At 40.1% G+C, this 20,024-nt stretch overlaps 1 pseudogene across 1 annotated transcript in view; it reads right to left on the bottom strand.

The window, feature by feature from the left end:
• Positions 1-9,668: 9,668 nt before the first annotated feature.
• The window catches only part of LOC310922243 (E3 ubiquitin-protein ligase UHRF2-like), a 126,282-nt pseudogene continuing 115,926 nt past the window's right edge, over positions 9,669-20,024 (bottom strand). Inside the window, exons 7-11 of the transcript in view lie at positions 16,469-16,606; positions 15,531-15,654; positions 15,007-15,167; positions 11,436-11,534; positions 9,669-9,815 (exon numbers count right to left, since the gene is read on the bottom strand). The product of the transcript in view is annotated as an E3 ubiquitin-protein ligase UHRF2-like (transcript). The remainder of the gene's footprint in view (positions 9,816-11,435; positions 11,535-15,006; positions 15,168-15,530; positions 15,655-16,468; positions 16,607-20,024) is intronic.

Raw genomic sequence — 20,024 nt, 5'->3', positions numbered from 1 at the left:
GAGTTGGAAACCATGGTGCAATTGAAACACTATGACCTAATTGCTATCACAGAAACATGGTGGGATGAATCACACAACTGGAACCCTGCAATCAAGAGCTACAAGCTTTTCAGAAGAGATAGGCTGTAAGGGGGGGTGCAGGGGGTGGGGTTGCCCTCTGTTAAAGAATGGATAGATTGTGAAGAGCTGCCTCTCAGAAACAGACATGAACAGGTTGATATCATTATGATTTGGGACGGCTTAATTAATGATACGTGAACTCTGGTTCTTCAGAGGGCATTATAGCAAAGCTTTATTGAAAGACAGACTCTTTTATACAGTGTCTCAGTACAATCAATATGATTGGTCATTTAGAGCAACACCTTCTTGTAAACATCTTTACCAGTAAACAAGTTGGAAAAACATCAAGTGTCAGGAGGAGGATACCTACAAGGATTGTTTTGGGTTCCTCCTTATAATTTCCCAGGCCAGACTGAGAGAACACTAAGTTCCCACAGGCTTCAAGGCACTGCCTGGAGCCTAAAATCCATGTTCTGACCACTGTCAGTTCCCACAGGTTGAGAGCCTCTGGGCAAAAATCAAGGACACGACTGTTATAAACGAATCAGCCGGATTGATAATCAAAAAAAATAGAATTTATTTCGCGTAACAGCAAACTCAGAAATGCCACAATAAAAGGACTACTCCGATCCCAGGATTGGAGCCGGGTGAACTTCGGACTGGCCTCTATCACACCAGTCCCCCCTTGTTCACAAATCTCACCACTGAAGGTGCAGTTTATATACAGTTTATTTTCCCTCAGGCAGGGTTTCTTTGTCCACTTCTGCTCAAATCACATATTCATGCATCTTCTTTTGGGACTTCTGTTCTCCAGGATTGATGAGATTTTCAAGAAGCTGAGATTGAGATGCTCAGTCCTGATGAGCTTGGGCATCTTGTCTTAGATGCATATCTGGCATCAATCATCTAGGCGTAACCCAGCTGATCACCCTTGATTGCCCATCTCTGTGGCCCGTCCCCTTACAGATGTAAATTAGCTTTCCTGGCAGCCACTTGTGATTTCTTATTTATATATTTCTTAATTCTCAAGCATGAATTATTTTATACAGACATCACACATAATAGGGCCAATAACAGACACCTTGTGGTTGGGGTCTACTACTACAGGCCACCTAATCAAGAGCAGCTTGATGATGAGGCCTTGTTGCTTCAGCTCCAGGAAGCATCACGCTTGCAAGCTCTCAGCCTGATGGGGGATTTCAACCACACAAATGTCTGCTGGGAAAGCAATAATGCTGGCTGTAAGCAATCCAGGAGACTCCTGGAGTGTATAGATAACTGCCTGGTCCAGGTATTAGACAAACCAATCAGAGGAGAAGTGTTACTGGACCTGATGCTCACCAATGCAGATGAGCTCATTAAAGAGGTTAAGACTGGAGGCAGCCTGGGCTGTAGCAACGGTGCCCTGGTTGAGTTCATGATCTCAAGGACCATGGGCCTAGCAAAGAGAAAAGTCAGGACTCTGAAATTTTGAAGGGTGAAATTCCAGCTGTTTAATGAATTAGAGGATGAGATCCCCTGGGAAACTGCCCTTAGGGGCAGAGAAACTGATCAGAGCTGGCAAGTCTTTAAGGACACTTAGAGCACAAGAGCTCTCCATCCCCATGTGTAAGAAATCAGGCAAGGCAGGCCAGAAACTGGCATGGCTGAGCAAGGACCTGCTCCTCAAACTAAGGAGTAAGAAGGAAATGCACAGCCAATAGAAGCAGGGACAGGTGTCCTGAGAAGAGTACAGGGGTAGGGTTCATATGTGTAGGGATGGGATCAGGAAAGATAAGGCACAGATGGAATGGGACTTTGCATGAGATGTGAAGAATAACAAGAAGGGATTCTTTAAGTACATAGGTCAGAAAAGAAAGGCCAAGGAGAGTTCTCCCCCGATATACAAGAAGGTAGAACTGGTAACAACAACTATGGAGAAGACTGAGGTACTCAGCAAGTTATTTGCCTCAGTCTTCACTGGCAGTTAAGCTTCCCACTTCCCTCAAGTCCCTGAACCTCTAGGTGGGGGTTGGAGGAGTGAAGTTTCTCCCACTGTAAGTGAAGAGCAGGTTCAAGACCACTTGATGCAACTGAATGGGCACAAGTCTATGGGGCTTGATGACATGCATAGAATCATAGAATAAAAGGAACATTAAGGCTGGAAAACATCTCTAAGATCAAGTCCAACCATTAACCTAACACTGCCAGGTCCACCACTAAACCATGTCCCTAAGTGTTACAGTTTTGCTTGTTTTATTTTGGCTGGGGTTAGGATGAAAGACATGGGAAATGTAGAGTCAAGTTTGGTTTTGGTTGCTTGTTATATTTTATTTATTTACAGTATTTACAGCGTAAGCTCTAACTTTCCAGTTAGAGAAATGAAGCAAAATTGAGGGCTTTTAACTTTTACTAAGGCTATTTAAGAGATAATTACCCAATGCCAAAGTGACACTTCTATTATTTGTTTTTTACTTAATAATGACTATTTGAGGTTTGCAATGCAGATATCTTTTACTCAATTAGAGGAAGCCACCCAAATCCGTGAAGAAGAAGGAAGAAGGTGGTGAAGAAGAGGAACTCAGACAACATTGTTAGGATAAACATTACATGTGTTAACTTTAAGATAAAGACACCAATGACGTGTATTTGAAAGGAACACAAAGTTTTCTGGCATGTCTATGCAGATACTTGAGTTCAATCAAGTGAGTTCCTTTGCAGGTGAGTTATTTTGTTACTACATAAAGTAGTAGTCCTGCAAATCAGGAAGTATGTACTGTAGTAATATTTAGAGTAAAGACTGTACAATTTTACACACCCACTAGAACTTTATGGTATACAGGCACATGAATGACTGGGGGTTTTCTTTGCAGGGACAAGAATGAAGCTTGTATTAATACAGACATTTTAACTACTCTTGTGTCCTTCATGGTAAAGGTTTTGGAGTTGCAATTCTTCATTACCTACTTTGTGACTTCCAAAGGGAATTTATTTTTACAGAATTTGCACGACCATATGAAAGTAGGAGGAAACAGATGAGCCATTGTTATATACAGACAGAGATTCATCATTAGAAAATTTTAGACTTCAATAATATTGAAAAAGATATTCAATAGATATTGGTATAGCACTAAAGGTTTACAAAATTGTGAAATAGTACAAAAAAATGGACTTTTAATATAGGTGAAAGCAGTGGACATTTTCAGTTGCCACTAACGATGCAAAATCTTGTGTCTTGGGTTATGTAACTAAAAAATGTTTATTCTATTCCATCTGTGGAAACCGGTTGGGGAGGTGTTTTCTTTATCTCTTGTAACTCCAGGGAGGAGGGGGTACCTTCTGATAATGGGCCAGCTGTTAAAACCAGGTGGAACAGTGTTCCTTATCTCTTTCCACCCTCCGGGGGATATCTTCTGGTAATGGGCCATTAAGGCTCACTAATGACATGACACATTCCATCATCCCATTGTGAGATGCTCCACCCAGTGGGGGGAGCCAAACTGTTCCTACCTAGATAAAAACTGAGACATAGGGACACCAGATGCTGGTTTTCCACTGGATTCCCAAAGGCAGACCGGACCCATCTTGCCATTACTGGACCCTTTTTTCTACAAAATCATCTCTACTCCAAGAGAACTACATCTGCCACTCCAGGAGTGCTTACTTTGGACTGCTTCCAACACCCTGACCAACAGGGTGTCAAGTTGTATCTCTGACTGTCAGAATTTCTAGGATTTTTGTTTGTTTTGTTTACTTGTTTCTTGTACTACTACATTTGTATTCTTAATATTTCTAGTAAAGAACTGTTATTCCTATTCCCAAATCTTTGCCTGAAAAGCCTTTAATTTAAAAATTATAATATTTTCAAAGGGTAGGGTGTGTGTGTTTACATTCTCCATTCCACGGGAAACTCCAGCTTTCCCTGGCAGATACCTGTCTTCCCAAACCAAGACATCTTGTCAATCTGTTAATTACAAAAAAAATGAGCTTAAGTCATTAAAATGGTCTGAAAAAGTAGTTAAGCCAAAACCATAAAAAATAAATGTAGGAACTTCCTAGGGTTGGCCTTAAACTTTGTGACAAATAAATATAGACTGGGGGAAAGCTAGGTCTTCTAGTAATCATGTCATGAACTCATGAACTCTGCTGACAAAGAAAAAGAAAAGTTAATATTTGGAATGGTTTCTTGCTAAGTGTTTAACTGATAGGGTGAATAGTTCAGATTAATATTTTCTAGATTTTAGTGTGTTTTGAGGAATGCTACCAAGCTCAGTTTAAGACTCGGGAATCTAAACTAAAAACTGCCTTTTCCAAAACAGTTTTGACAAGACTTCTCTAATAAAATGGTGCATTTATAGTATCATAACTCACTGTAGTGGTTTTGGTTTGCAAATTTTTCATTTCCTGGACAACACACCAAATAATGTGGTGAGTTGAGTGCCCACTAAAATTATTTACTCTTTTCCTGCTGTGAGATGGGATTAAGAGAAGAGCAAAGCAGGCTCAAACTTTAAAGGGTATAAAGAAAGCTTTATTAACAAAACCACAAGAAAAAGAAAAAAAATAATAAGAATCAGAATAAAACCTTCAGAACACTTCTCCTCCCCCCACAACCTTCTTTTCTTTCTCACTGACAATGTACAGAGACAAAACTTGGGACTTAGGTCAGTTGACCACCTCTAAAATAGTCTTTCATTCTCTTAGGGAAAGGAGTCTCTTTTACCATGTCATGGAGACTTTTCCACAAGAAAACAGTTCTTTTGTGGCTTTAATTTTCATGAATAACAGCTGCCCAGGAATCTGTATTTGTGAAGTCCCTCCTATCTCACGCAGCCTTCCCACAGCTGTGTTCATGGGCCATGTCCAACTCATGGGGTGCTATTTTAAGGATGAACTGTTCAAAAGCAAAAGTTCTCTTCATCTATCTCTGAAATTATCTTCATCTCTGGGAACAGAAGTTTTCTTCTTCTTTTCCTTGGGGGCAGAGAGTCTTCATCTTTGTTTCATCTCTCTCTCTCTCTCTCTGTTCAAGCTTCTCATGAGATCACAACTACTTCCATATTTACTTACTTCAGCATGGATGCCTTTGCTCATGTCTGCAATTTGAACAACTTCATCTCCCCATACTGTCTTACATGAATTGAAGGGATATTCTAATATATCGCAGTCCATCACCATGGCTTTGCTAAAGAATTTCAGTTTAAGACTAAGGCATCTCTTCATTCTCCTCCCATCTGGGACTTAACTCCTTCACTGACCTTGGTGTCTTCATGTTGTTTCTCTGTGTCTTCACTGTTCTTTTCTCTCACTCAGAGTAGGTCAATGCTCTGTAAGTTTCATCTGTGCAATGAAAGAGTTAATACTTCGCCTGAGGCCTGCGGAGGTTATTGTTACAGACTTCCTCAGGAAAGGAGGTCATGATTTATATTTAGACCTCCTTGAACTACCCTAACTGAGGCCTACCTACCCTAACTGGGGCCTGACTTGAGGCCTATTAAGGCCTTGAAGCCTGTGACGCAGGGAAAATTTCCTAGTGAGCTGTATTAAGGTGTTTGGGAAACATAATAGGGTGTTGAAGGTCACGAAATAGAGTTGTTAGTAGGCGTGTGTTAGCCACCTTAAAAGTAAACTAAATAATGTGTGTTTGCATTCTTTCCTCTGCTGTGTGCCAATGAAAAAGTTATTACATATATTACATATATAAACTATGTAAAGTTCTATATAAGTCGCTGTGCTGCACATAATAAATGAACACCGTAGGATTACCCACACTGGTCGGATCTGCGTGTGTTTCAGTCCAACCCTCTATAATTATTAGTGGTATCCCTGGCTTCAGGTCATGATGGTTGGTAGTGGCTGAAGCAGTCATAATGATAGATTTCAGGCTGTGCTGGGGCTGTACCAGGATCTTAGGGGCCTGGCTAAAAATAGCAGCAGCCACTCTGGCCACATAGGTAGTCTCTGGCCCTTGCTTTTGTTCAATTCTAGCTGCAGGCTGATGGCTTCCCCTCTCCCTGCCCGGCAGTTTCTGGTGAAACTCAGCAGCAGCAGAATTTCAGCCAAGCCGCGGGCCAATCTGGTTGTGCTGGAGGTGGAGGGGGGGGGGCTTGGCCTGACCAGCGCTGCTGCAGAGGCAGTGCCCAGCCTGGCCCAGCTCCACCAGGCCCTTGGGCCATGCAGCGGAGCAGGGCTGGCCCCGCCAGCACCCTGTTACCTGTTCAAGATCCGGAAGTAAGAGAACTTTTCCTGGGGTTTGTTCATCTTAAAATGTGAGTCTCACGGAGGAGTATTCAGCTCTTTAATTGGTTTAACAGGTTGTCAATATTCTAACTAGCCACTGATTGGTTTTATCAGGCACAAAGGAAGTTGTTAGCAGCTTCTCTTAGAAAAATCACTTCCGTGGGTGGCTTCTTCCCTGCTCACTAAATGTTAATCAATGCAAAACCAGCACACTTGCCAATGCAGTTTGACAGCTTTTTACTAATTCAAAGGTCATCAAAAGGTATAAAATACCATAGACTTTTGTTAGGTGCATATTACACAGATGCATGTACTGGTTAGAAAGGTATAGTTCTCATCATAAAAAGCATTGGGTTATAATTTGGGAAATCTAAGAACTTAGAAAACAGTCTACAGTTCTCAAAATATATGCTTAATATTAACACAGTAGTTAGCTGCATATTGCCTGCAACCTCATTTCCTTGTAATTACAGAAAAAGATCAAAAGCTGAAGCTTTAACTTCTTTCTGAGTTGTTCAACAATGCATGTCTTCAATGTTATGGGATCCAAGATTCTACCAACATTAAAGGATTATGCATTAGTACAGTGTAACTGAAATTCCTTATCTAAAACTAACTGGAAAAAATAAAGAAAAAAAGAACAATTACATTTTTCTGATTCGTTATAGAGGGGAAGGTGAAGGCAAGGTTTTGAATCAGAGAATTTAATCATAAATGTGCCCACACTTCTCCAGTATGAATGTATGTGTAGACCAGCACTCAGAAGGGGATTATCACTTTACATAAAACTGTGGGAATTCCTGGCTCTTTCCTGCTCCAAGGTCAGGGTGAATAAAACTCAGGAGATGTTGTTTTGAAGTCTCACTCTGAAGTTAATTGCCCTTATCTATTACAAACTCACGAGATGTGAGCTCTCTCTAACAAGTCGAGAAAGTGAGTTAAAATGGTATCTGTACAAGGCTATTTAAGTCTCAATTATCCAATAAACAGTTGACATCTATATTACTTATGCTTCTAATTCTGATCACCCGAAATCTGCAATGCGGACATCTTTCACTCAATTACAGAAAACCACCCAGATTTGTGAAGAACAAGGAAGAAGGTGGTGCAAAAAAGACAACTAATCCACACCCAAAATTCTCCATCTTGGTTCCCATATATCACCATACACTAAAATCCCAAATCTAAGTTTTTCACCCTGTGAGATCACACAATGCTATCCAAACTACATCCCCATGATCCCATTTTTGGAAGCCTGTTTTAAGGCCTCAGGTCAAATGCAGTCCTTCCCTGATGTTCTATGCCTGTCAGAACAGAGTCCAAAATTCTCAGCATCTAGAGTTCCCACATAAAACTATTAAAATCAAAGATAATACCTTGCTGATAGAATGCAGCCTCAAAAATATTTAATAGTAAATAATAAACAGTATTTCAAAGGTCTGAAATGAGAATTGACAAAAAATACTATCTAGTTGTTATTTCCCTCCAACATCATAGCATATCCTCTTTGTAGACTACACCATTGATTCCACTCCATGACTACTTAGATACCCCTTTTACTGATCACTATGCTAGGATCCCACAATATAAATTGCTAAGAGGAAGGAAAGACTCTCTTCTGCAGCAGGTCCCACAACTCTTGCTCTGATATATAGAGCTAGGGCTACTTGTGCTTGTCTCAAGCAGATGCCTCAATAGATGCAACTGTAGCACAAGCACTGCTACAGGAGAAATATGTAAGACCCTGAATGAGGTTAGATTTTTTTTCTTAAGGTGTGGTGCGAGGTGGGGGACATAGTGGCTTATAAGTTCATTTGGGGAAACATTCTTCTGTTTTCTTGATAAATGAATTAAGGTATACGAAGAATTGAGTTTGAAGAATAAGAAGCTTGTCAAAAGGAAATATTCTGTAGTCTGAAAAAAGGTATCTGTGGTAAGACATAGAAACAGTGCTAAAGGCAATCCTGCCTCTGATATATTGCAGCTGTGTTAATTACAAAGCGTGGGAATAGCCTTGCCCTCACAGCTGTGTGTGATAAAAAGAGTGAGTTAGGTGGTAGAGTCAGTTGGTGTCTGCTGGTTGTGTTGTGAGGACAAAAGGACAGGAGGTTGTGCGAGGGACAGATAAGGTAAACCACTATACAAGTGATAGACAGGGTTAAGTGGCTGTGCTAGGGACAGGGAGCAATGAGCTGGGACTGCAGAAGGAATAGAGAAGGAAAGAGCCAGAGCTGTGGGGAGCTGCCCATAGGATTGCTACATAGAAAAGGTATGAAAGACTCCTAAATAACACGGTGCTGATACTTGAAGCCCTCTGAGGTTTTTATTGAAGCACTCCGAGAGCAGTGGCCATCTCGACTACGACAGGTATCTTAATTTTAAATGTAATAAATTGACACGCTTGAATAATACAAAGCCCACAAAACTAGCAATATTTCTGAATCATAAAATATTTAATAATTTATATTTTAGGGGAATATATTGTATATAAAATTTCAGGTCACCATATTAAGCAATTTAAACCCTTTCAAGCTAGCACTGTCTTCAGTGCTGTATAGATTTATTGCCACTGATACAAGACCTACTAAAAGCATACATTTTAAACTAATACAAAAATGGCTTTTAAAATATGAATTTTTGTAGACAACTACTGCCTTTAATATCTGTTAAGTGCAAGACAACACAGATCACTTTACATTGCTGCAGCAACAATGCATTCATATTCTTCATTGGTCCTTAGTAGTCAGCTTGCATAAAATACAAGAAAAAGCACAGTGAAGCTCACAGAAATAGACTAAAAGTCAACCTGTTCTTGAAAAAAATATACTGTAATGGAAGAAAGACAAAAAAAGGACTATGCACGCCACGAATTTTGCTGTTCTTTAATCCAACTTACTTAAGTGCTGTTTGATTTTTGTTGGTTTGTTTTGGGTATTTGGGTTTTTTGGCTTTTTTGTTGACTCAACCCATGTAGACTGGACAGAAGTAAAATTAAGATAGGAGTGGTAGCTGAAACTTTATGAAGTATTTTTCTTCCCAGTAATTTGTTTTCCTCTACCTGAGGTAGTTGCAAAAAACAAATCATAATTTAAACACCAGCTAGGACTCATCACTTAGACTTAAAGCTTCTGGTTTTTTGTTTGTTTCCCTCCCTTTAAAAATTATTGCTCAGGTCACCAAAGCTATCTTTGATGTTAAAGACAGCAGAGATTTAGAGTTCTCACTACATGAAGAAAGATGGCAATGGGGTGGAAGACTATTAGCTGATTCAAAATGTAACAATAGATTAACTTCCATCAAGTTGGCTGATTCACTGTTGACTTTTAGATGTTTAGTCTCCTTTACTGTCTATAAAATCAATGGGAGAAGTATGAACATATTTAAACACATCATTGTCCTTTACTGTAACCAGAGAAGAATTGGTCAAGTAGTGTCTGCAATATCTTGTTAGGAACCATGGCATAGCTCTTTCCAAGGTCATAGCGGCTGGCAGGACAGATAAAAACTTCAGCTCAGAAAGAGCGCTGTAAACAGCTCTGGGGCATAATACAAAGAAGTAAAAGTGTTACAGCTTTTGCTTTACATCAAAAATTTAGCTAGCAAAAATTAAGTAGTTACTAGGAACCAAAGATGCAGTTTCCCACGTTTCCAGAAAGAGCAAGTTATTTACTGAGTTCTCTTGCCATATTTGTGCTTTTACAACTGAAATAATGTATTTGGTTTGGCTGGAATGAAGGTAATTTTCTTCATAGCAGCCTATATGGGTCTGTGTTTTAGATTTGTGACTAAATCAGTGTTGATAATACACCAATGTTTTAGTTATTGCTGAACAGTGATTGCGCAGCATCAAAACCTTCTCACTTTCTTATTCTATCTCCCCAATAAGTAGGCTGGGGATGAGCAAGAGGTTGGGAAGGGACACAACTGGGACAACTGACACCAACTGACGAAATGGATATTCCACACTGTTGTGCTGGAGGGTGGTCTTTCCAAAGTAATCATTGCTTGGAGACTGGCTGGGCATTGGTCTACTTGTGAGAGGTGGTAAGCAAATGCCTTTGCATCACTTTTTTTTCCTTTTCTTTTTTTTCTCTTCACTTATTAAACTGTCTTTATCTCAACCCATGAGTTTTTCTCACTGTGGAGAGGATTGAGTGAGCAGCTGGTGGGTGTTTATTTACTGACTGGGGTCAACTCATCACAAAGGACTTAACCAAATAAGTCTTCTTTTGATTAGGATGCAAAGCCTTGAGTCTATCAGGAATTTAAAGTGTTACTTCTGAGATATTCCATTTTCCCTAGTGTTTCTGTGAATCTATCCACAGTTTCTTTCTAGCATTTCTGTTAGAGTGCTGTATGTATTCCATGGTTTCATTTCAAGATGTAGCTGAACATATAGGTGTATAGCATTTTATCTAACGATCCATAGCTACTTCATCTCTGACAAGACTCAGTGTTTAAGCCTCATGAGTAGAATAAAATAGGTTTCAGACTACAGTATCTAAAATATGATTATGAAGGTTGCCTTCTTTTTCTGCTTGTCTTTCCAAACTGCAGACAGTCCAAGCATATAAGTTAAATATGAATTTTTTTTGTGAGCCAATCTTTGCCCAAACAACACTACTGTCTGTCAGTCTATACCTTAAAACAGTAATAGTATGTTACTTTAAAATTAGTCATTGATAGCTTCAGATTCCGTGCTTTGAGGTTGTTGCCATTAAACATTCTTCATGGTTTTTTCTGCCACTCAGTATATAAACTTCCTCATAATACTTTGCTCCTTCAAAGAGCTGCTTGTTACATAGAGGTAGTCTTGCACTATTCTAACTTCTTAGCTAGATAAAATTAATTTTATTGTACCAACATCTAGCTCTGGAACAAACCAATCATAAGCATAGCTCCACTAATTACAATGGAGTGATAAACTTGATACATGATGTCTATAAGAAATTATACTAAATACGTTTCCACTTTTTTTTTTTACATAAAATGAAGATTGATTATATAGCAGCTACACAACTGGAAGCAAGCATGCTACATTTCCTGTTTTGACTGCTAGGCAATAATTATTGTCTTCCTAAGATATATGTTGGTTTTGGTTATCAATGTCTCAGGGCCAAGAACACAGTCCAGAGCAATACAGGGATTATTCTTACTTTACAGACATTGTGGAGGCACTCTGTTGTCACTGGCTGGTAAACCAACTCCTGACAGCAGACACACATAAAAGATTGTTCCAATTTCTTCAGGAAATTCTAGTATAGGACAAAAGAAGAGAAAAGTAGAACTATTAGAGGCACATTCAGAAATATGCAAACAAAAAAGGGCATTTTAGTTAAAATTATTAAAGCTTTTTGAAAAAATAATTTGCCCAACTACTACAATTATCACCTATATTTAAATTATAAATTCACAACCAAATTCACAGACCTAAACTGAGTAAAAAATTTGGCCTTTGTAGCATTTGGTAAATGCAGAGATTGATTCATGAGATACTTGTTTCATATCCTTATTACTCCTCCCAAACTCACATTTAGCATTGTCTAATAATGCTACAAAGCTGCTAGGAGTTGTTAAATCCAATATTCAGTGTTATAGGACATTTGAACATTGCACTAAGAAAGTTTCAGTGTAAGCAATCTCTGCAATCATCACGTCTCAGTCCAAGTTACAAATTTCCTTCCAAAGCCTACCACAATTGCTCCTGTATTCATGGACATTTACATAAAGACGTTCCCACACCCTCTGCTATTCCATCTACCTGTTTTTTGCTCATTCCCTATATTGTTGTTGTTTACAGCTTTTTGTTCATTCTTATTTCCTCAAAAGTGAACCTCTATTGTGCTCAGTGCAAAGTATACATTTATTAAATTATGTTTATTACAGTAAAAAACTTTTGGAAGGGTCATCTTATATCCTTCACATCCATGAGAAGTAGCGTGGCTAACAAAGTATTTAGAAAGGAAGTCCATGAACAAATAATTTCCCTGCTTTTCATAGAATCGTAGAATGGCCTGGGTTGGAAGGCACCTTAAAGATCATCTTGTTCTAACCCCCCTACTATGGGCAGAGATGCCACCCACTAGATCGGGTTGCTTAGAGCCCCATCCAACCTGGCCGTGAACACTTCCAGGGATGGGGCAGCCACAGCTTCTCTGGGTAACCTGTTCCAGTGCCTCACCAGCCTCACAGTAAAGAATTTCTTCCTAACATCGAATCTAAATCTGCCCTCTTTCAGTTTCAAGCCATTTCCTCTTGTCCTGTCACTATGTCACTACATGCTCTTGTAAATAGTTTATCTCCTTTTTTTTTTTTTTTTTGGTAGGCTTCCTTCAGATACTGCAAGGTCGCAATTAGATCACACCAAATCCTTCTCTCTCTCCAGGCTGAACAAACCAAATTCTCTCAGCATTTCCTCATAGAAGAGGTGTTCCATCCATCTAATCTTCTTGGTGGCCTCCTCTGGACTTGCTCCAGGAGGTTGATGTCCTTCCTGTGCTGGGGACACCTGAGCTGGATGCAGTACTCCAGGTGGGGTCTTACCAGAGCAGAGGGGTAGAATCACCTCCCTCTACCTTCTGGACATGCTACTATTGATGCAGCCCAGGATACAATTGGTTTTCTGGGCTGCCAGCACACACTGACAGCTCATATCCAGCCTCTCCTCCACCAGCACCCCCGAGTCCTTCTCAGCAGGGCTTCTCTTGATCTGTTCATCCCTCAGCCTGTATTGATACTGGGGGTTATCTTGATATCAGTTTTCCAGAAGTCAGAGAACTAAAATTTTGAAGGTTATTTGGTTGTACATTATTATCAGTAAAAACAAAAACAGAGACCCCATAAAGCCTGATTCTTGGCATAATTCAGAGAATTTGGAATCTAATAAGTGTATTTAGTGATCATCTGTATAATTTTACACATCAACGATGGGAAAGTGATTGCTGCTGCTTTGCAAAGGGAAAGCAAAATACTGTATACCTTTTTCACTAACTAATTCACCTCTGCACCTGCTGGAGGTATTTAATTGGTTTCTTGAGTCCTCACTCTGAAATAATCTGCAATAGGTAAAAGAACCTTCCTGGTTTTCAGTCTTCTCAGAGCAACTCTGAAGTATGTGGGATAAATTTTTTGCCATAGATTTTACTCATACAAGCACACTTACTCCAGTATACAGGTATAAAAAGCAGATCTAGTTACTCAAAATATAGTTATTTTCAATAATTTTAATAGTATTAGATTAATCTCAAGTGAAAATGTATAATTAGAGTTGAATGGTTGTTTTAAGCATGAAGATCACACAGAATCACAGAGTTAACTAGGTTGGAAAAGACCTTTGAGGTCAAGTCCAACCTAACACCTCCTCATCAACTAAACCATGGCACTGAGTGCCATGTCCAGTCTTTTTTAAACACATCCAGGGTTGGTGACTCCACCACCTCCTTGGGCAAACAATTCCAGTGCCCAATCATTCTTTCAGTGAAGAATTTTTTCCTGATGTCTGAACTAAACTTCCCCTGGTGCAGCTTAAGACTGTGTCCTCTTGTTCTGTCAGTGGTTGCCAGGGAGAAGAGAGCAACCCCCACCTGGCTACAACCACCTTTCAGGAAGTTGTAGAGAGTGATAAGGGCTCCCCTGAGCCTCCCTTTTTCCAGGCTAAACAATTCCAGCTCTCTCAACCATTCTTCATAGGGCTCGTGTTCCAGGCCCTTCACCAGCCTTGTTGCCCTCCTCTGCTTGTGTTCAAGCATCTCAATCTCCTTCCTAAATTGAGGGGCCCAGAAGTAGATTTTTTTTTTTTTCATTGCAGCTATCTAATGGTAGTTGTGTGATTCCCATTGGAATTTCTATATGGCTTTCACCAAAGGCAGTCAAAATTATAGGCAGGAATCTATAGGAAAATAGCTTTCTAGTAACTGGATTTCTCATAAGATAGTGTTTTCTGTTGCTTTAGAAACACATATCTACTGTATTTTGTCACATAACTAAGTTGAAAGTGTAATTATTTGCAAGCTCACCAGACAACTCACTGATAAACAACTTATCACTTTACAGCATCAGGTCCTATACAAGTACAGTAGTATTATAGCAATACTAGTACTGTAAGTGGAAGAACAAGGAGTTAACAGATGTTTTCTCCTGTCAAAGAAGCAAAGTAAATAGCCCCTGGAAATATGAAAACTAAGTGATTTATTACATTCATTTTTAGGCATCCATTCTTCATCTAATATTTTATTCTTTCACTGACTTGATAGTGACCTTTACCATTCTGATACATTGATTTATTTTTCTTCTGCAAAACAGCTAAAATAACTATGAATTGGAACATCAATAAAGCTAATTAATACTCACAGATAATATTTTGTAGGATATTCCATCAAGGACTAATTAAAAAAGATCTATAGGTGTCTTCAAACTTGAACTATGCTTGCTATTTTCTTGACAGCTGGGAAGTATTTCCCCTTTTTTACTTAAGGTTCTTTCTATAGTGAGTGAAATAATCTGCAAAACTTGAGTTAAAATATTTTCATTTGTTATCTAAGTCTCAATATAACTGTATTTCTTCTGTATCCTGAAGTGAAATTGCATGCCCCATCAACTGTTGCTAAACAGATAGTATGTATTCAGCAATTTTAAGCAAGTGAACTAGATCTTAAGAAAGACTCATTTTTCCTAATTCTATATTAAAAAAGGTTAAAAATGAGTAATTTAAGCATGTTGCAAGCATACTGGTCCTTCCTTAACTGAAGCAAGTACTTCATCCCACAATTTCTGGTTCATAGAGTCTTCTTTAATCATCCACTGCTGTTACTGGGTCATTTGGAAAGCTTCTCATTTCCCTCCATCTCCCATTCTCATGGCTTTGGATGTATTTTTAGTCTCTTCTATACCTGTTGAAAATACAGTAACAGTGGTAGTTTGAACTACTAAAAAGGGAAGACAAAATTATTTCTAGAAAGATAAAACATGAATCACATCCATGTGATAAAGCTCCATTTCAAATTGCTCAGATTTATTTTGAGCTATAGATCATAATTACATAGAAGATTGTTCATATTTCTGTGAGGTTTAAGGAAAAGAAACCTTACAAGTATGGAAGAGCACCGTAAGATCCCCAGCTTCCCACTTTTATACTCAGCACTTAATACACTACATTTGGATTCCACATTACTTCCAACTTTCTTGTAGTTTTCATACTATTCACTTATGTATAGCTTGACAGAGCTCTAACTCTAAGAGGTAAAATGAAATACCATCATCAATTGTCCTTTTCTGGTTTCCATTACTCTAGCTGATTGGCTCCTGTTTCCCACTTTGCTTCTTAACCTTATCCTTTTTCTCTTTACTGGCCATGGCTTCCAAATAACCTTCTGGATACTAAAAAACATGAAAAACAGATTTAAAACAAAATCCAATGACATCTGAGAATTTCCAAATACTGACAAGTTTATTTTCTAAAAGATTGGAAGCCTCTATGACTACATATTGAAATAATATAAAAATATTTTTAAACACTATATAAACAGGAAAGCTTTTAAATCAATATATTTTTAGAAAGCTATAATTAAGTTAAAGGATCTGATCTAGAATCGATTTTATTAAAAGACACCTTACATCCATATCTACAGCTCTAACTACACAAATCACAAAGCTAATGTTGAAGATTGATGTCATGTAGTAAAACAACCCATTCAAAGGAAATGATTGGCTTGCTGGGGAAAACAAATGCTACTTTCACTCTTCTCATCTGCCAAAAATTTTACAGTGCCTAAGTTCCTGCCTGAAATATGTTATCTGTAATAGCTCCTCAATAATAGGTTACAATTAGAGAAAAATACATAAAAACATATATTTTTTAATTCTAAGAAGAGACAACTACTGCAAGAGTTACTTTTATAAATCTTATCCCATGTAAGGTTCACAAAACTGTATTCAGTTATTTTCTGATCCATATATTCAGAATAATTTCCTGTTAAAGCATACAACTTAATCAATTCTTCCCACTTTGCAAATATCATAGCTTTTCAAGTTAGAAATACTTCTAAAATATAAAAATATTTTTGTATTAGATCCTGCCTCACAGAATATGAAAAATGGCCCTGAAATTTTATTTGCAGTCCTAGTTTTAAAATTTGAGATTCCATTTACTTGAACAGAATATCACAGCAACCTGGTGAACACTGATTCTGACGTGTAAACTCAGACCCGGTTTTTTTGACTGTTTGATCCCTTCTGAAGTCCAAGGTGCGGGTTCAATATCATCTCTCCTCAGAAGACAGCGCCAAACTAAGAACCTGCATTTCCCGATTTCTGGCCAATATTTTACCACCTCAGGATAAAAACATGCTTATATTTTTGCTATCACAGTAGATCATAGAATCATAGAATTATTTTGGTAGGAAGGGACCTTAAACATCATCTAGTTACAACCCCCCTGCCATGGGCAAGGATGCCACCCACTATATCAGGTTACTCAGGCCCCCATCCAACCTGCCCTTGAACATTTCCAGGGATGGGGCATCCACAGCTTCTCTGGGCAACTTGTTCCAGTGCTTCACTGCTGTGCTGGTTTTGCACAGCCTGGTTTTTGGTAGTGGGGGGGGCACAGAGGTGGCTTCTTTGAGAAGCTGCTAGAAGCTTCCACTATGTCCAGCAGAGCCAGTGGCTGATGGCTCTGGAGACAGACAAGCCGCTGGCCAAGCCAGGGCCAATTAGAGAGGTTGGTAATGCCTCTGTGATATTTAAGAAGAAAATCAAAACAAAGTGGGCAGACACAGATTTTTTTACCTAGAGAAGAGGAAGAGGTGAGAACATGTGAGGGAAACAACATGGAGACACCAAGGTCAGTGAAGAAGGAGGGGGAAGAGGTGCTCCAGGGTCCAGAGTTGAAATTCCTCTGCAGGCCATGGTGATGACAGGGGATGCAGAGATCCACCGGCAGCCTGTGGGGTAGGTGCTCACGCTGGTGCAGGTAGATGCCTAGAGGAGGCTGTAGTCCAGGTGAAGACCTGGTGGAGAGAGGGGTCCCTTGCTTCCAGGGTGGAGCAACGTGTCCTTGGAGGACTGCACCCCGTGGAAGAGTGACCTATGCTGCAGCAGTTTTGGGAGGACCACTGCTCATGGGATTGGAGCCATGCTGGAGAAGTTCACGTAGAACTGTCTCCCATGGGAGGGACGTCATGGCCTCACAGGGGAAAGAGTCCTCTCCCTGAGCAGCAGAAGAAAACCTCGGGTGATGAACTGACCAAACCCCATACTCTGTCTCCCTGCACTGTTGGTGGGAAAGAGTGAGGGGTTGGGGGAAAAGAAGTGGTTCTTAAGGCCTTATTTTGCTTCTTATTATCCTCCTCTGACTCTGTAATAAATTTACTTTTTACCTCTAATCTTAACCTGTTTTGCCCTTGGAGTGTTTTTTTCCCGGTCCTTATCTCACCTCATGAACGCCTCATTAAATTTTTCTCTCCTCTGCCCAGCTGTGGCAGGGGAGGGTGAGCAAGCGGCTTTTGTGGATGTTTGGCCAGTGTCAAACCATGAGAGCTACCCTCTGAGTAAAGAAATTTTTCCTAACAACTAATCTCAACCTGACTCCTGTTCAGTTTAAAACCATTGCCTATTGTCCTGTCACTATCTACCCATATAAAAAGTCCCTCACCCTCGTTTTTATAAGCCCCCTTAAGGTAGTGAAAGGCTGCAATGAGGTCTTCCTAAAGCCATCTCTTGTCCAGGCTTGTCTTGGGTTATGTAACCAAAAAATGTTTATTCTATTCCATCTGTGGAAACCAGTTGGGGAGGTGTTTTCTTTATCTCTTGTAACTCCAGGGAGGAGGGGGTACCTTCTGATAATGGGCCAGCTGTTAAAACCAGGTGGAACAGTGTTCCTTATCTCTTCCACAACAGTCCACCCTCCGGGGGTTATCTTCTAGTAATGGGCCATTAAGGCTCACCAATGACATGACACATTCCATCATCCCATTGTGAGATGCTCCACCCAGTGGGGGGAGCCAAACCGTTCCTACCTAGATAAAAACTGAGACATAGGGGCACCAGATGCTGGTTTTCCACTGGATTCCCAAAGGCAGACCGGACCCATCTTGCCATTACTGGACCCTTTGCTACAGGACCATCTCTACTCCAAGAGAACTACATCTGCCACTCCAGGAGTGCTTACTTTGGACTGCTTCCAACACCCTGACCAACAGGGTGTCAGGTTGAATCTCTGACTCTGTCAGAATTTCTAGGATTTTTGTTTGTTTTGTTTACTTGTTTCTTGTACTACTACATTTGTATTCTTAATATTTCTAGTAAAGAACTGTTATTCCTATTCCCAAATCTTTGCCTGAAAAGCCTTTAATTGCAAAATTATAATAATTTCAAAGGAGGGGGGGGTGTGTGTTTACATTCTCCATTCCACGGGAAACTCCAGCTTTCCCTGGCAGATACCTGTCTTCCCAAACCAAGACAAGGCTGAACAACCTCAGTTCTCTCAGCCTCTCTTCATAGGAAAGGTGCTCCAGCCCTCTGATCATCTTTGTGGCCTCCTTTGGACCCGCTCTAACAGGTCCACGTATTTCTTTTGCTGGGGGCCCTAGAACTGGACATGGTACTCAAGGTGGGGTCCCAAAAGGGCACAGTAGAGAGGGAAAATCACCTCCTTCGACCTGCTGGCCACAACTCTTTTGATGCAGCCCAGGATGTGGTTTGCTGCCTGGGCTGTGAGCTCACACTGATGGCTCATGTCCAGCTTTTTATCCATGAGAACCCCCAAGTCCTTCTCATCAGGGCTGCTTTCCATGACTATTTCTCTTAGTCTGTAGTCATGTCTAGGATTGCCCTGACCCAGCTGCAGCACCTTGCACTTGGACTTGACCTTCATGACGTTCTCATGGTCCTGCTTCTCGAGCTTGTCCAGGTCCCCCTGGATGGCATTCCTCCCCTCTGTTTTGTCAAATGCACCGCTCAGCTTTGTGTCATCTGCAAGCTTGCTGAGGATGCACTCAATCTCACTGTCTGTGTCATTGAGAAAGATATTAAAGAGCACCAGTCCCAAGACAGAGCCTTGAGGGACACCACTCGTCACCAGCTTCCAGCTCGATATAGAGCTACTGACCACAACTCTCTGGCTGCATCCATCTAGCCAATTCCTTATCCACTGAATAGTCCATACATCAAATTCATGTCTCTTCAATTTGGAGATAAGGATGTTATGCGGGACTGTATTTGAAAGCCTTACAGAAATCTGGACAGATGACATCTGTTGGTCTTCTCTTGTTGACTGTTACCATCACTCGATCATAGAGCACCAGACTGGTCAGGTACAATTTGCCCTCAACGAAGCTGTGCTGGCTGTCTCAGATCACCTCCTTGTCTTTTATGTGATTTAACATAGCTTCTAGGAGGATCTGCTCCATGATCTTCCCAGGAAAAGAAGTGAGGCTCAGCAATCTATGGTTCCCCGTGTCTTCCTTTCTCCCCTTTTTAAAAGTGGGAACAATGTTTCCCTTTTACACATCACTGGGGACTTCACCTGACCACCATGACTTTTCAAATATGATGGACAGTAGCTTGGCAACTATGTCAGCCAGTTCCCTCAGGACCCTGGGATGCATCTCAACAGGCCCTGAGCCAAATTTGACCTCTAGATGAACCTTCCAACAAAATGTTATATGTATCCACTCATTATTGTATTATTAGCAATATGATAAATGTATTACTTTATTGGCAAAACATGTATTTACTTTTCTGTATTT

This window comes from Zosterops lateralis (assembly GCF_965231275.1).
Source record: "Zosterops lateralis genome assembly, chromosome: W".
NCBI lineage: Eukaryota > Metazoa > Chordata > Aves > Passeriformes > Zosteropidae > Zosterops > Zosterops lateralis.
This window is presented reverse-complemented; position numbering and strand designations above follow the sequence as displayed.